This window comes from Oreochromis aureus, linkage group 9 (assembly GCF_013358895.1).
Source record: "Oreochromis aureus strain Israel breed Guangdong linkage group 9, ZZ_aureus, whole genome shotgun sequence".
Lineage (NCBI taxonomy): Eukaryota > Metazoa > Chordata > Actinopteri > Cichliformes > Cichlidae > Oreochromis > Oreochromis aureus.
The window spans coordinates 8,113,010-8,128,031 of record NC_052950.1 but is presented as its reverse complement, the minus strand read 5'-3'; the positions used below and the strand labels follow the sequence as shown (position 1 = coordinate 8,128,031).

Genomic DNA, 15,022 nt, shown 5'->3' with positions numbered 1-15,022 from the left:
CTCATGCCGGAGCTAACGGGGGGGGCGGATTTGGCTTTGAGAATAAAAGACGATAAAATCGACTGCAGGTCGGAGTTAGTTGTTGCCTGTGGCTGGTGTTCTCAGCGGCCGCCTCATCATGCAGTAGCGAGATTTCAGGAGCAGGCTGTCTGGGGAGACCGATAGCAGGTGGTATGATTTTGTTCTTAACATCTTACAGATATTCATTGGTGTAAAAAAAACCCCCAAAACTATTTGAAGCAAAAGTAATTTAATTAGCGCTCATCACAACTGCTGTAGGTCCTTCAGTGTTGTCATTACCACATCATGCCGCCTAAAAACGTTCCTCTCCCAGTCTGGGAAATAGTTTACATGCCAGAGTTCTTCATTCTCAGAAGACAGTCACTTTTAACTGTGGACAATGCAGTTGGGCAATGTGAGGAGAAACATGCAAAGGGAAGTTGATGGAAAATAAACATCCTGGGGTGGTTTCTACCGAGCATGTCTGTCTGCCACGAGCAAAATTAGGAGTCACGTTAATTATTTCAACTCCACGCACATTTAAATATGGCATAAATTAACAGCGGAGGCGGTGCGGGCCGTTATCGTGCCGTGAGTCGTTTTCATGTGGATTGCTTTAATGGGATTAGTTAGCATATCGCGGCGCACGCCTCAGTAATGAACAATAAAGATGACAAGTGTGTTTTGAGGTCATGATTGAGGAATGTAGGAAGCTGTCTTATCTCCCATTATTTCTACTTTTCTGATTTATTTATTTACCAGCCTCTCATTGCGTAATGTAGTGTGAAATGCACAAAAGCTCGCGCGTCCCAATGTCGTGGATGCGTAAGTCTTCGTGGGAGGACCGAGAAAAGAAGCGTACTGCAATCCAAATTGACAGGTAAAATTTGAGCCATGGGTTTGACACCGTGACATGCAATCAGCACCGTTGGCAAACCTTTATAAGTGGATGTGTGCTTGGCCTGATAGGTGTCTTCTGGGTGATTTTTTATTTTTTTTTTTGAAGTGCATGTGGGCCCTCGGCATGCCCTCCTTGGCCTCATCATCGTTCTTCATTATCTTTGAGTGCCACAGCCACTTAAGAGTTGGCACGCGGCAGGCCTTGCTGACACTCCCCCCATGCTATGTGCATTTAACGCCAGCCCCCGTGCCTCCTGAATACTAAAACCATGACTCTGTGACTCCGAAACCTCGTCGTCTATTTGCTACTTCTCTACCTCGAACCTGCCTTTTCTATTTAAAGCTCTCAGACCTGCACATCAACAATGTCCTTTTCTATCCAATCCCTGTTCTTCCTCGTTCGAAAACATCACTGTTTCAGAAAGTTAGAAATGACAAAGACTTGAGGTGAGTATGAACGAGTCCCACTGGATACAACAGCAAACTCTTTCTATAAAGAACAGTCTGGAGTGATGTGAAATGCCTAGCAGTCAAAAGGGAGGAGAGGGAAAGAAAGCGAAAACGATCTAACTGTTGTGTGTCTCACTTTTAGCAGTTCCAAAAGTTTTCCCTGATTTCAGAGTGAAAAGTTTAACTTTGCATGACAAAAAGGTTCGGCTGACAGTTACTCGAACACCCGGGCTTGCACGCCACAGATAGAATTTATATTAGCGAGCTTCACGTGCGAGTGTCTCACCATTAAATCACTGCATCGTGGAGACATCCTCGTTGGGTTAATCCTTTGTGCTGCTTGTCTCGGCGGTTTTCATCTGCATAAAATGGATAGCCAGGCAGCCACTTTTTCCTGCATTTCTCACAGATGCATGTCTTAACACTCCCTCTAAGGAGATTTCAAGGAGTTTGCAGTGCGATGCAATTTGAGCTCATTTGCATGCAGGACTTTGGACGGCCTGATGAACGTGTAGCGCACGTCCACTTAATGGACAGCCTGATTGGAAGTGCATTAACATCGGAGCCAGGGGGAAGGAAGATGGCCTAATATAGGGTGGGAGAGGAGGGGGAAGAGTGAGAGATAAATACAGTGCAAGAATGACTGAACGTGTGCAAGAGTGTGATGGAAAGAAAATTGACTGCCTAAAGCTCAAAGCAGGGAAAAAAAAACACTGCAGTCCACAGCCTTGGCTTCCAAGCCCTTCATACTGTACAGACTGTAGGCTGGGAGGCTGCCTGGTATACGGTCCTGTAACATCCAGTGATGGATACCCCATAATCTCATGAATGGATAGCAGTGAGCATCTATGCATGCCTCCACAAAACAAAAAACAAGCCCGAGGCAGTTTGACATCACTGTTATTTCTTGAATGTCTGCTGGACGCATGCATAGCTTGTCAACTGATGCATCATATAGGGAAGTGCACAGGGGAACGCATCATCCACCCCCCAAAACCATTGTATGTGATTATTCATGTCCTTCCTAGTGGATAACATGCGATCATTACTTTCCACTCCTATCAGTTTTGTTTAGATGTTGGAAGCATTGCCCAGGGCTCTGTTAGCATGCTAGCAGACAATGATGTCTGGGCCAGCCTGGGAGATTCCCCTCGATGTACCTAATGAGGTGCTGTTTATCTGCCGTGTGACTGAGTGACCTCCTCCATCAAAGCCCCATCTCCATTACTGTGGTGGAAAGGAGGGAAAAAAGGAAGAAATCAAACCTGAGGCACGAGGGTTTTATTATATATGTATATTAATTTAGACAGTAGGCATTATTAGTGTGTGGGTGTGCCTGTGAAAATGTATTTCTGTGTATTCAACCCTCTCTTATTGCAATTCAGTTAACAGTTTTTTGTTGTTTTGAAATGCAACAGACTCTAAAAAAAAGTAGGCTAGCATTATCAAGGAGACACGGGGGTGAGGGGTGCAAAAAACAAAAAAAGCTGGGATGGGAAATGGGGAGCAGAAAAAGGTGGGGGTGGGGTGGGTTAGGCTGGAACGAGAGAAGGAGCGTGTGCACTGGAGTGAACTGGGGCACCAAAGAAGAGTGGGAAAGACGGATAAAAAGGAAACGGGAGAGGCGGAATGAGGGAAGAAGGGAGCACTTCAGAGCGACAGTCACGGCATCGTGCTACTAGCCGCCTGCGGGGGGAGACCGGGGATCTTTGGCGATGCATGCCTGCGCTCATGCACGTGTGCACGCGTGCATGCTCAAGCTTCTTCAAGGTGCATGTAAGATTTGCACGTTTGGATGTGTGTAATGTGCGTTTGCCTTGTGCATGTTAGATGAAAAGACTCTGTTAATGGGATGTGGCATCGCCCCTCACCCTTCCTCCCCAGAGCTCCCTCAGCCATGCATACTTACTCCTTTTTTTTTCTTCTTTCTTTTCCCTCCACCCATCCTCCCCACCGATCCACCAATCTGATCAGTGGCATGCCTCTCGCTAAGCCATCCGACACTGGAGCTCAGTATGACAGCCGTGCACCCTCCACCCCTTTCCCCTCTCACCCCAGGGAGCTCATCTGCCTGCTCCTCCCCATAAATGCAACCCCACTCGAGGCTACGCAGACAGAGATGAGGGAGAACCGGGAGCTGGAACGGAGGGTTGCTTTCCATCCTTCAATCTTTATTATTCTTAGGTAGCACGGGAGCGCACTCTCGGCGCGTGGGGGCGGTGCCCGTGTGTTTGCATTTGTGAATATGCCGAGAATATGGATGCCATGCTGTATGACCATGATTGCCTTCTGTGAGGCATGAGAGTGGGTAGTCTGTGTTGCCATGCAGCTTCGTGTCTTTATGCCGTGTGATCCTTTCAGCTCATGTGGGTGTGAACGGCTGATGGCGGGTGAGCCAGTTTGATCATTAGTACGCTGACATGATATACACATTAACTTGGTTTGTTTTTGTTCTTTTACACACACACACACACACACACACACACACACACACACACACACACACACACACACACACACACACACACACAGAGCTAATGGAGCAACACAGACAAGAACACACACTTTCTCAAGCTAACACACCCCTCAGCACCTTCACTTTCCCCACACAGATACACACACATGCTCGCATATGCTTGTAGTATGATGCCACAGTTGATTTGGAGACAGCAATTAGCCGCCTCCACATGTGGGCCTTGACATCTGCTGAATGTAATCTGAGAGAAAACGATAATTGTTCTTCTTTTGCTCTGCCTAACTCATCATAATGTCGATGCTGAGCCGCTAAAGGGAAGGATGGGGTGCAGCATTAAGCACGAGAACGACGACATCTGAAGCCACGTGACAAATATTAACGCGGGAAAACTAATTGTGTTAAAAGCAACTTATTTTGGATTGCGAATAGTGATGAGTGGCCAGTGTTTTGTGTTTTTTTTGTTTTTGTTTTTTTCTTTCCGGATATTACCTCGGAGAGGAAGGGAAGGATCTACAAATTTCTCCTGTCATGGATAAATATTTCAGAGGGGACTTAATGCTGAACTTGTCAGCTTTGCCAAGTGCAAAGTCATGCCTCAATATCACCTTCAAATGGTTGCTCGGCTAAAAGAAATATCATGTCACTGAGGGCGCTACAGAGAGAGCAGGTCGGCCTTTTCAACTTCTCAGAGGGAGAACACCTTTTTACAAAACTCCCTCCCTTCACGAGTCAGTACGTGATGCCCTAACTTTAAAGGGGTGTATATATCTATCCATCCATCCATCCATCCATCCATCCATCCATCCTACACTCTGAGTGCGACATCCCATTACTCTCCTGCCAGTCATGTTACCAAAGAGGCCCGGCAGGAGGCCAAACAGCTACCAACAGTCTCCCACTGAATATTAGCACCACTGTCACACAATGCACTGACGAGAGAAGGAAAGGGTGAAACAAAACTCTTGTGCCCGACAGTTTAAGGGTGAACGTTACTTTGCATCTTGTAACCCTGAATGCCTCGGTTTTTTTCTGGAGGGTTGAAACATTTAGAGATGGAGAGGATCCGGGTGATGGGAATAAGGACGGAAGGAGGAGTGGTGAACTTTAATAACCGGCGGGGGTGGGAGTGGTGGGGGGGACAGTGGTTGTCCGGTTGCACTTCCTCTGCTATTGGCCACTCGATGCAAATGTGATTGGGCAGTGCTAGACCTCCATCAGACAGCCCTGAAGTAATTAGGTTTAGAATGATCATGCAGTGCTGCAAGATAGACCTTGAAGAATGGGGAGTAGTGATGAGGCTACTGTGTGTGTGTGTGTGTGTGTGTGTGTGTGTGTGTGTGTGTGTGTGCGTGCGTGCGTGTGTGTGTGGGAGGTGGTGTTGCATGATGGAGTTAATTGAATCTGAAATCTTGTCGGCCTGAAATGAGATCCACCGATGTCTCTCACACTGTGTCTCCTGCAGAGGGCTGCAAACATGACTGAATTCATAAAGTGTGTTATTAAAGAGCTCAAATTAAGTGTAGCAGCGCACCCCTCCATATTCTACCAGGCCTATGACTACTAATGATCCAACCCCAGCGGAATCTCAACCAGATGCACCAATGGACATGCGAGACTCTTCTTCTCTTCTCTTCTCTTCTCTCCTCTCCTCTTCTCTCCTCTCCTTCCTGCACTGCATGCTGGGAGTGTGAGTGAATGGGTGTGTGAAGGTGTGTGGTGAGTGCGTGGAGCTGTTGAGTGAGTTTGGGACGTTTGGACTGTTTTTTCCAGAAAACTTTGGGCTTATGGGTGGTTAAAAGGTAAGGCACGTTTATTTCATTGTGTTGTGTGAAGTGAAGGACTTTAGTTAATTGGCCGGTTTTACCTTGGGTTATGGCGTCCCTCCCCAGTGAGGGTTCGCCTCCCCTGTCTATTAGACATGGGGCCCGGGTGGTGGCACCCCAACAGTACACCGTTGAGCAGGTTCTGCTAGCTGTTGGTGAACAGGTGGGCCATGAGAACATAACTTATGGCTCTCGGATGAACAAGGCTGTGGTTGCTTTTCTCCGTGAGGAGCGCTTGGTTCACCTGTTAGTTGAAAGGGGGATCGTTCTGGATGATTTGTTTGTGGCTGCTTCGCCACTGTTTGTGCCATCTACGCGGGTCACCGTGTCCGGTGTCCCGCCGTTCATCCCGAATGACCTACTTGAAAAAGAACTGACCCGCTTTGGCAAGTTTGCTAGTGGGTTTAGGGTTGTTCGTCTTGGCTGCAAAGACGCCAGGCTGCAGCACGTTCAGTCACTAAGAAGGCAGGCCTTCATGTACCTGACCGATCCTTCGCAGACACTGGAAGTGTCGTTTAAGGTACGGTATGAAAACGGCTTATATACTGTTTACGCCAGTGCAGGTAGCATGAAGTGTTTTGAGTGTGGTGATGTTGGCCATAAACGCTCATCCTGCCCTCACAAGGAGCAGGAGGTGCGCCGTGAACAGGAGGTTCATGCTAGTGGGGCAAGTGAGCAGGAGCGCGCTGTAGATGCCGGTACGGGAGAACGGCCGGCTCGCAGCGGTGCGGACGAGCAGCCGTCTACGAGCAGCGCTGTCATCGGCGAGCCGCTAGCGGCGCCGGGTGACGGAATGGAGGTCGCAGCCAGTGCTCCACAGGCTGCGCTAGAAGAACAGGGGGTAGTACAGGCGACCAATGAGGTGGAGGATGGATGCAATGACATACAGGACAGGGAAAGTGTGGAGGACAATCAGGACAGTGGGCAGACCAAAGCAACGGCAAGTGAGGTGGGTGTTGCGAGTGTAATTTCAGGTTCTTTGAGCGCAGAAAATGAGGAAGACGATTTGTTGGAAGATGATTCCCTGTCTCAATGCTCTGATGTTGTTTCGCAAGACGACCATCAGCAGTCGTATTCCTTGGGAGATATAAACCGCTTTTTGGATGAGACATTTGGTATGCAGTCTGTGGAAGTCACTGAGTTTTTTCCAGATGTTGATCTTTTTATAAAATCTGTTTTGAAAATAAGGAGAGTTGTTGGCTATGAACAATTGAGCAAACAGAAAAGATTCCGTCTTAAAAGATCTTGACTAAGTTGAGAAGGGAAAACGTGGAAAAACTCCTTTAAACGCATAGCAAAATGTTTGGAGCACTAAGGGTGTCTTTCTGGAAGCGTCTCACTGTCTTTTCTCTTTTTCTCCTCCTTTTCTCTCTGTCTTATATGGCGAGCTTGAGAGTAGGTACGCTCAACATAAATGGGGGTAGGGATAGGGAAAGGCGTGCAGTCTTAGTGGAGCTTAGCAAGAACAAAAACATCGATGTGTTCTTTTTACAGGAAACACATAGCACTATAGATAATGAGACAGCATGGGGAATGAGTTGGAGTGGGCAGGTTTTTTTGAGTCATGGTACCAACCTCAGTGCGGGTGTAGCAATTTTATTTTCTAGGCACCTTCAACTGTCACATGTTTCTGTCTGTGAGATAGAGCAGGGAAGGGCACAGGTGGTAAAAGCAACCATCAAGGGAATATCCTTTGTTTTTATGAATGTTTACGCCCATACCTCAGCTGCGGGTCGTGTGCGATTATTTCGTAAAAATTACAGATGAGTTATCAAAATTAAACAGTGGTTCAATAATAGTGGTGGAGGGGACTGGAATTGCACGACCCACCCTTCGGTTGACAGAAACACAGGAGAGCCTCACCCACCTTCGGGCTCACTTTTGTCTACAGTCATTCTTCAGAATGATTTGACTGATGTGTGGAGACAGCTCCATCCCACAACCAGACAGTATACATATGTAAAAGTTTCTGAGAGTAATGTGTCGGCAGCTAGGCTTGATAGGTTATATATCAACCAGACGTATAATAATAGGCTAGTTAAAGCGGAGATTTCACCTGTTGGTTTTTCTGATCATCATTTAGTGACTGCAGATATTTCTTTATTGATGCATTCTAACATCTGTTCGCACTGGCGCTTTTAACGTGCAGCTGATTCATGATGAAGCGTTCTGTCAAGCTTTTCTGACTTCTGGTGCCACTGGAAACTAAGGAAAATGGATTTTTGCAACTTGGCTCAATGGTGGGAGGTGGGGAAAACACAGGTAAAGCTTTTTTGTCAACAATACACATCACATGCAACAGCCACTGTTAAGGACTACTTTGAGGACTTAGAACGAGAGCTCAAGAGGCTAGAGACTGAGGTTATAAGTGGGACGGTCAATACGAATACTACCTGGGACAGTAGGAGGAAGGCTTTGGGCAAGTTTCTTCACGAGAGAGCAAAGGGTGCTCTTGTTAGGGACTCGGATTTCTGCTATTAAGGAAATAGATGCCCGACGAGGTTCTTTTTAAGCTGGAGAAGAGGGTTCGAGAGTCTCACCAAATGTTGTACTTGAGGCTTCCAGATGGGAAGGTGACTTCTGACTCAGTGGCAATGAGGAAGCTTGCCATTGACTTTTATGCCGGCCTTTTTAGTGCTGACGCGTGTGACCCTGAATGTGTGACGAAGATGCTGGTGGGGCTGCCACGGCTGGATGAGGCTGAATCGGCTGTGTTGAGTCTGCTATTTCCTTTGCGGAGATGTCTTTAGCGGTTCAACAACTTAACGGTGGTCGGTCATCAGGAGTTGATGGTCTTCCCATGAATTTTACCAAAATTCTGGTCGCTGATGGGAGAGGACATTTATGAGGTTTTCACGTACTGTATGACCACTGGGATCTTGCCAACAAGTTGCACAAGGGCAGTTTTGACTTTACTGCCAAGAAAGGGGACCTGGGCTTGCTCAAAAATTGAGGCCTGTCTCTTTGCTTTGTACGGACTACAAGATTCTTGCGAATGTCTTTCTAACAGGTTGAAGACCTGTATTGATATGATTGTTGATGTGGATCAAGCATACTGTGTCCCTGAAAGAACTATTATGGACAACTTGTTTTTAATTCGAGACATTATTGATCTGGCCAAGCTCAAGGGCTTGGATGTGGGGTTTTATCTCTGGATCAGGAAAAGGCCTTTGATAGAGTTGATCACCACTATTTGTTTAAAACTTTAGAAGCTTTTGGGTTCGGGAACATTTTCATTTCTTGGATCAAATTGTTGTATTCAAATGCTGCTGTTATGTTAAAGGTGGGGGGAGGGTTGAGTCGGCCTGTTCCGGCTCTGAGGGGCATCAGGCAGGGATGCCCTCTTTCTGGTATGTTGTATGCACTGGCCATTGAACCCTTTTACACCATCTTAGACAGGGACTCTTAGGTTTTACCTTTACCGAAGCAGGAAGTCCAGTAAAATTGTCTGCTTATGCTGATGATGTTACGGTTTTTTAACCAGTCAATGTGATGTTACAACACTCAGAAAGACACTGGACTTGTATGAGCGAGCATCCTCCGCAAAGGTTAACTGGTCAAAGTGTGAAGGTTTCATTTTGGGAGGTGGGTTGATAAAGAGGAGCCAGTGTTACCGCAGAATTACAGTGGAACAGGGAGGGACTGAAGTGTCTGGGGTGTTTTTGGGAACTGATGCTTTTCAGGGAAGAACTGGGAGGGTGTTGTTGAAAAGATTGCTGCCCGGTTGTCTCGATGGACTTGGGTCCTGCCACAGTTGTCTTACAGGGGAAGGACTTTGGTTGTTAACAACCTGGCCGCTTCTGTACTCTGGCACCGTGCCACTGTTGTTGAACCTCCAGCCTCTCTTCTCAAGGAGATACAAAAACGACTGGTTAATTTCTTTTGGGGAGGGTTTCACTGGATCAGGTCTGCTGTGCTGTCTCTACCTGTGTCAGAGGGGGGTCAGAGTCTGATCGACCTTCGCAGCCGTGTCACAGCGTGCCCGTCTTCAGGCAGCACAGCGTTATCTTTATCAAAGACAACAGCCACCCTGGTTCAAGACTGCATCTACGCTGCTTCACAGGATAAAGGAACTTACATATGACAAGCACCTGTTTCTCATAGACCTGACTGGCATGGACCTTTCGCAGACCTCTGTTTTTTACCAGTCTGTTTTGACTGCTTGGAAGACTGTTTTTAAAGTACAGAGAGACTGTTCTCAATTTTATGGTGATGTTGGTGAGGAGCCTCTGTTTTACAATTCCTTGGTGCCAAGTCGGATGCTCAGCACTGCTAGTGTGCAGAGGTTCCTCGTCAATGCTGGTCTTACCAAGCTGGCGGACCTGAGGACGCAGGGCAGTGGAAAACGGCTGCCAGTTTGGCTCAGGAGACTGGGATCAGGTCTCTGCGCTTTCTGGAGAAGCTGGTGGAAGAAGTCGTGGGTGGTCTTCCTGGACTCGTAAGGGCTGCGCTGGGGACTCGCTCTGCAGGTGGTCAACCAAGTTCAGCTGACTTCCCTTTGCTGTCTGTGTGTGCTGCAGTTGGGGAGCAGGATGAGGAGGAGGGCTCTCTTCTTTCCTTTCGAACACCTGTTCTGGGTGACCTGTCAAGGATTTCAAAGAAGGCTATATATGAGGTGGCTGTAAAGGTGCTGAACAGGGGATTGTTGGCTGGTGTTCTGGAGTCGAGGTGGTCAGGTGTGTTGGCTCCGGGGTCATCTCCGAGGGGCAGCTGGAGGTCCCTGTACAAACCTCCCATAGAGAAACGCATGAGTGCGGATCTCCAGTGGAGAATCGTGCATGGGGCCGTGGCTACGAACAGACACGTGGCACATATGGATCCACGAACGGGAACCACTGTCTTTTCTGTCTGACCGAGGAAACACTGCAGCACCTGTGGCTTGGCTGTTCCAGGCTAGCTGGCCTTTTTTTCATTGCTGCGGCAGTGGCTTGCTGGCCTTGGGAGTGTTTTGGAGGAGGGTCTCTTTATCCTGGGTCCGAGGTACTCTGCAGCGCAGCGTAGGAAGGTTTGTTTGATTAATTTTTTGATAGGTCAGGCGAAGATGAGTATATGGCTCACAAGGAGGAACAAAATGAAGGGAACGGGATCTGTTAATTTGGAACTTATGTTTAAAGGGTTAGTGGGTGCGCGTTTGAAAGTGGAGTTTGTTTATTACAAGATGGTGTCCAACATTGAAGAGTTTGTCTCTATTTGGGGCATTAATGGGGTTTTGTGCAAAATAACTGATGATAATTTAGGTTTGACTTTTTGAAAAGTGCCGGATGGAGTGTTTTCTGGTTTTGTTTTGTTTTCTGTGTTTATTGTATTTGGGTGGGGTTGATGGTGGGAGGGGAGGGTTGTTAATATGTTGATTTGGCATTCATTTTCAGTTCTGGTTGTGAGTTGAAGTATTGATGTAATAAAGGTGTGTTAAAGGTCAAAGGTCTCTTCTCTTCTCTTCTCTTCTCTTCTCTTCTCTTCTCTTCTCTTCTCTCCTTTCCTCTCCTCCTCTACTCTTCTCTCCTCTCCTCCTCTACTCTTCTCTCCTCTCCTCTCCTCTCCTCTCCTCCCTACCTCTCAGGTCTCTGATGTTCTCAAAGAACCCGCTTCATGTTTCTTAACTTCCTCCCTCTCTCTCTGCCTCTCGCTCTCGATTTGTTTTTCACACTTTGAGACACTTTGATGTTATTTTTTTCCCCTACTTTGATCAATCAGAGAAAGGCTGTTCAATGCAACTGGAATCTCAGAGGACAGGCAGATTTAAAAATAATGAGAAAGCGTTAAGAACATGAATGTGGATCTGAGAAAGGCACAATCCCATTTTGTGTTTTTCTAAATAGTACAAATGAATCGCTAATGTTTCCTTTAATAAACCATATTAATGTATGTCTGTGGTCTATAGGAGAAGGGAAAAAGATAAAGCATACGTTGAATTAGAAATGCAAGGCATGCTTGATATTATGGAGACAGAGGTCTCCCCCACATGTCCTATGCAAATTAAGTGGGCTGCCTGCTACAGTAGCAGTCATTACTAGTCTCCTCACCCATCCACCAGGCTTAGCATGTAATGAAACAGAGGCCTTCAGCTGAAATGACCTTTCCCATTCACTGAGTTTCCACCTGCTGATTTGTGCACACACCTTAACATGTGAGTGAGAAGATGAGTAGTGGGGGACAGGACGATCACAGCGAAGACAACGGAGAAAAAAAAAAGAGCTGGAAAAATAGCTTTTGAATTACAAAGGTAATATCAATCGATGCTGGATTACACTTCTGATTTCCATCAAAGGCAGCCAGTTAAAGCCAGGAACCATATTCCTCTTGTTCTGGCAGCGTCTCTACATGCGTTCAGCATGTAGAGTGAAATTGTCTGTTATTTTTTTCTCTTTTTCTCTGATCATTTTTTAAAAAAGTCTTCAGTAAGCGTGTCAGGGAGATGCAGATTCCTTTCATAGCTGGATTAATGGATTTCATTCCTCCCTGTGTTTTTCATGAAGGAATCTTAATTGGACTCTCGCTGCCATACAAACATATGTGAGCGCCCCATCAACCCGCCCCACACGCCAACCATTGCTTTGTGAGTGGGGGAGGTGGAGAGTGCAAAGCTATGTGTGTGAGTTAGAGGGAGAGAGAGGAGGAGGAGGAGAGTATGTGATGATGGATGAAACGATCCACAGCAGCAGATAAAGGCCAGGTAATATTTCCACCTGCAGATCCACATTGTGTCAGGTTCAAGGCCCTTCAGAGCTAATTGAGTACAAACAATGTTATAGCTGCAGCTGAATAAGACGTTTTTCCAAAGTCTAAAGTTCGGCAGCTTCTAGCCGACATTTGGTGGCACCTTTTAGTGGTACTGCAAGGAGTGTGTCCTTTATTTATCAGAGCTGGAAGATAAGGAAGGTCATACATGAAGGTCTGGAAGGTTTGTAAAACAGTACAATAACCAGCTACTCTTTAAAAACCTTGAACAATTTTCAGCGTGTTGTGAACACTGTTTGCAGATCTCATGCAACCTTGCTGCAGAACTGTGCAAATTCTCTCTCATTAAGACATTTTTACATATTATCAACCACAGTTTGCAGAATGTAAACACACCTATATCACATATGTCATTTCTAAAGCTTTTAATGGGTCATACTTGTTGCCAGTAATGTAATTAACCATCATAAGCCAAGTTCAGAGTGCACAGCCAATCAGGAATGGGGCAGCAATAAACAGATGTAATGTGAGAGGCAGCGGAGGAGACCTGCATAGAGTTCTGTGTAATTCCATGTAACCGCAGCCCGTATGAAAAGTAGAAAAAACAAAGAGTCTGAGAGTGCATTTATCATACTGTTTACTCATGAAAGCTACATGTTCTGAACAATGTGCACTGGCCTTTTCTTGATGTACTGTGTAATGAATGTTCAGTGGCGTTTTATAAACGTTGTGTGGGTGTGAGCACAGGTAAAACGTCTGGTTTTGCCTGACTACACTGAAGTTTTGTGAATGTAGTTTGAAAACTGGATTACAGTTTTGGCAAGCTTTGACAACTTAAAGCACATACAGTACGTGGGCAGTAGAGACATATCTGATCCTATTAAGCATGCCTAATTTGTTTGTTTTCATAACGATTTCTCACTTCAAAAATGCTACATGCAGCTTTTTTGTAAGGGTCACGGCTGCTACATGCAGCTTTTTTGTAAGGGTCACGGTTCTGTCCTTCGCAGTGTTTTTACCATCAGCCTCATTCAGCTGTAGAAGAGGAGTGTCCAGGGTTATTTATCTAACCTTGCTCGTGATGTGCAGTCACTATCCCTGAGATTCCTCAGGATTCCTTGCTTGCTTATCCTCACTTTATTTACCATTACTGTCACTCCCGCACTCTTTTTTTGTAAAAAAATTCCATGTATCCTCACACGTCCCTCCCTCCTTCCCTCCTCCTTCAATCTGCCCTGGAGATTCATTGTGGCATTGACAGAAAGACCTCTCCCGTCTCCCTCTGAATGCTGGGAGCGATGTATATCACGGATCAGCGGTTTTTGCTGTCTCCTTCCCCCAACTGGCTGAAAATGCAGCGCTTGAGCCGCCGTGCGTCCATGCATGCATTTCAAAGTCTAACGTTTACAAGGCAGACAACCTGTCTCGCTTCTCTCCTTTGCCCGTCCTTCAGGCGAGGGTCTCGCAAATCAGGCATTTGAGCGTCACCGAATACATCTGTCTGCAGACTCATCGGCATGTAAATGAGTTGGCAAACAATTGCGAGAAGCAGGGATAACCAAAGCAGGGAAGACAAAAGGCCTGATGAATAAAATTAATTTGAGATAATCTTCTATCATGACAATAATCATAAGCTGTTTTTTTTCCCCGTCACCTACACGTTCTAATCGGTGTAAGTCATAGGAGGTGAAAGCAGCTGTAACTCCCATCGCCAAACCAACAATCAGCAGAAAACTCCAGTTCTCATGAGTTTGTGCACATCTGCGGTAGTTTGCAGAGCTATTCCAAAAATTCAGTCTTGACATCTGCGGTTGAAGTTTCCGCCATTAAAAGAGCTGAGCAGACTTTGGGTGTTGTGTTCGCCTAATGTCGAAGGTTTGTGTTGGAGGTGTGCAGCAGAAGCCTGGCTGAGGACGCAGACAGTGGCAGTGATCAAAATGGCCCATTAGGAATGCAGCAGGCTGTACTGTATCTAGGTCACAGCCTGAGCCACCTACTGTAGCTCCTCTGCTGATAAAACCCTCTCCTCCTCCATCACTGCATCCCTGGGTGAGGGTGTGTGGATAGCATACTGCGATCAGGCACAGCATTATGAGCACTGTGAGGGGAAGCAAATAACACAGATTATCTGTTCATCAGGGCACCTGTTAGTGGGTGGGATATATTAGGGAGCAAGTGAACATTTTTTCCTCAACGTTCATGTGTTAGAAGCCACCTGAGCTACAGGGGTGGCTCTAGCTCAGGTGGTAGAGCAGGTCAGCTACTAACCGGAAGGTTGGTGGTTGGTAGTTCGATCCCAGGCTCCTCCAGTCTGCATGCCAAATCTCCTTGGGCAAGATACTAACCCCATGTTGGTCTCCAATGCATCCATCGGAGTGAGAATGTGTATGAATGTTAGTTAGTAAGCACTTAACAACTTAGAAAAAACGTGCTTGTGTGAATGAGTGTGATTGGGTGAATGAATTAGTTGTATAAAGTGCTTTGAGTGCTCAGAGTAGAAAAGTGCTATATAAGAACCAGTTCATTTGCCATTTACACTGTGATGGCTAGAGGTTTGGGTCAGGGTGCACGTGTGTCGCATACCTGGGGAGCACCTGGCACCAGGATGCACTATGGGAAGAAAGCAAGCCAATGGAGGCAGTGTGATGTTTTGGTTAAGGTTCTGCTGGGAAAACTTGGGTCCTACCATCCATGT

The 15,022-nt window shown here is 46.4% G+C and overlaps 1 protein-coding gene across 4 annotated transcripts in view; it reads left to right on the top strand.

The window, feature by feature from the left end:
* The window catches only part of LOC116311274 (partitioning defective 3 homolog), a 354,699-nt gene that overhangs the window by 246,852 nt on the left and 92,825 nt on the right, over window positions 1–15,022 (top strand). The gene's annotated exons all lie outside the window — the stretch shown is intronic.